Genomic DNA, 2,381 nt, shown 5'->3' on the forward strand with positions numbered 1-2,381 from the left:
AGTTATTAGCACCACACTCTAACAAACTGAGCCAACTGGCCAAAAAATACAAAATACCGAAACCCAGGATTGAAGCAGGGACATTTTGTCTGACACACTCCCAACTGAGCTATTTCGGCAATTTACTAGACGTACTTATTTGGCACCCTTGAAAATTCACATGCATGTGACTCACAATTTTGACACTCAAAATGTACATCATAGCCAGTACAGGGATCGAACCCATGACCTTGGTGTTATTAACACCACACTCTAACCAACTGAGCTAACCGGCCACTAGCTTTTGGGTGCAATTGTTGAGATTCACCGAGCCTCTGCAAGTGCTGGAGCGCAAACTAACAATTCCACCAACAGCATAGACTGACAAGACTGGACACTCTTGGTTGCTCCTTGTGGCAATTCCAAACAGCTGGGGAATTTGATCAATTGGTATTGTGTTTGCTTAGCATGCTATTGGGATCGATTCCCGCATTCCCCAAAAACACATTTTTTTGGTGGATCCAAGAAAGCTCCAGTTCACACTTCATGCAGCCTTGTCCTACGATAACCTACTGTCATGTAACAACGACAAGCAACTTTCCTATAACACTGATGTCAAAATGTCAGATGAAAAAGCAAGACATTACTTACTTTCAGAGGAGGAGCGTAGCACACACAATTGAGGCCCACAAACAAAGCTGTGGATAGTTTCCTTGAAGCCAGAGCATAAAGAAAGAACAAATACAAATGCCGAAACCCGGGATCGAACTAGGGACATTTAGATCTTCTGTCTAACTCTCTCCCAACTGAGCTATTTCGGCAATTCACTCATTTCAATTCTGTGGCAACCTTGACAATTCACATGCATGTGACTCACAATTTTGACTGTCAAAAAGTACATCATAGCCAGTACCGGGATCGAACCCATGACCTTGGAGTTATTAGCACCACGCTCTAACCAACTGAGCTAACCGGCCAATAGCTATTAGACGCAATTGTTGAGATGCACCGAGCCTCTGCAAGTGCTGGAGCGTAAACTAACAAGTCAACCAACAGCATAGCCTGACAAGACTGGACACTCTTGGTTGCTTCTTGCGGATTTTCCAAACAGCTGGGGAATTAGCTCAAATACTTTGCATTCGTGAGGTAGTGGGATCGATGCCTGCATGCTCCAAAATCACATTGTTTTATGGATCCAAGAAAACTCCAGTTCACACTTCATGCAGCCTTGTCTTACGACAACCTACTGTCATGTAAACAATGACAAGAAACTGTCATGTAAACAATGACAAGAAACTGTCATGTAACAATGACAAGCAATTCTCATGTAATACTGATGTCACAATGTCAGATGAAAAAGAAGACATTGCTTACTTTCAGAGAGCAGCGTATCACTCACTCTAACCAACTGAGCTAACCGGCCGCTGGCTACAGAGCACAATTGTTGAGATGCACCGAGCCTCTGCAAGTGCTGGAGCGCAAACTAACAAGTCCACCAACAGCATAGCCTGACAAGACTGGACTCTCTTGGTTGCTCCTTGTGGCAATTCAAGAGAGCTGGGGAATTTGATCAATTGGTATTGTGTTTGCTTAGCATGCTACAGGTAGTGGGATCCATGCCCGCATTCCCCAAAAACACATTTTTTTGTGGATCCAAGAAAGCTCCAGTTCACACTTCATGCAGCCTTGTCCTACGACAACCTACTGTCATGTAACAATGACAAGCAACTTTCCTGTAACACTGATGTGTTACAGGAAAGTTGCTTGTCATTCTTCTCCAAGGTGGCATAGCAGTTCAGACGTCTTTTGTCCTCGTCTTGTCGTGTCCTGTATATATATATATTTACAACTTTTTCACATACATTTTATTTTTATTTTCCATCAACTCATCTTCAAAACACTCTCCTGCAACCCGCCTCACCAATGTATATTTATAAAAAAGTATTATTTACCTCAGATCTGTAATCCTCCAAGAAGCTAGCCAGAAACTCCAGGAGGCTGGCCTGAAACTAGCCAGTAGCTAATCCAGAAGCTAGTTCAGAAGCTAGTTGGCTCCTTTACTGGCAAGTCGTTGGTGTTCAGCTAACCACGGTTTGTGGTCATCGGCTATCCTTTGGCTCGAAAGTCTATCGCCAGTTCTGTACGGCGCAGCGCGGCTCGGAGCGGAGCATACCGGACCAATTTTTCTCTCCATGTCCCTGGATTTCGACTGCTCTCTGGACATTCATGCCCGGATCTCACAGCTAGCTAGCTGCTATCCGTGTGACTATCGCCCTTCGTCGATTCCGGAGCAAACATCAATTGTTCCGGAGCTAGCAAGCTCCGTCAATCACTCCTGAGTTCCATCAATCGCACCTGGGCTGCAGTCGCCTATCCGGACCCGTTTTGCTGCCTTCGCGGAG

General features: G+C 44.9%; 2 non-coding genes across 2 annotated transcripts; both read right to left on the minus strand.

Annotated features, from left to right (window-relative positions):
- Nucleotides 1–201: 201 nt before the first annotated feature.
- On the minus strand, nucleotides 202–275 carry trnai-aau (transfer RNA isoleucine (anticodon AAU)). Its single transcript has one exon. It is a non-coding gene; the product is annotated as a tRNA-Ile (tRNA).
- Nucleotides 276–882: 607 nt separating this feature from the next.
- On the minus strand, nucleotides 883–956 carry trnai-aau (transfer RNA isoleucine (anticodon AAU)). Its single transcript has one exon. It is a non-coding gene; the product is annotated as a tRNA-Ile (tRNA).
- Nucleotides 957–2,381: the final 1,425 nt, after the last annotated feature.

This window comes from Oncorhynchus kisutch, unplaced genomic scaffold, assembly GCF_002021735.2.
Source record: "Oncorhynchus kisutch isolate 150728-3 unplaced genomic scaffold, Okis_V2 scaffold1105, whole genome shotgun sequence".
Lineage (NCBI taxonomy): Eukaryota > Metazoa > Chordata > Actinopteri > Salmoniformes > Salmonidae > Oncorhynchus > Oncorhynchus kisutch.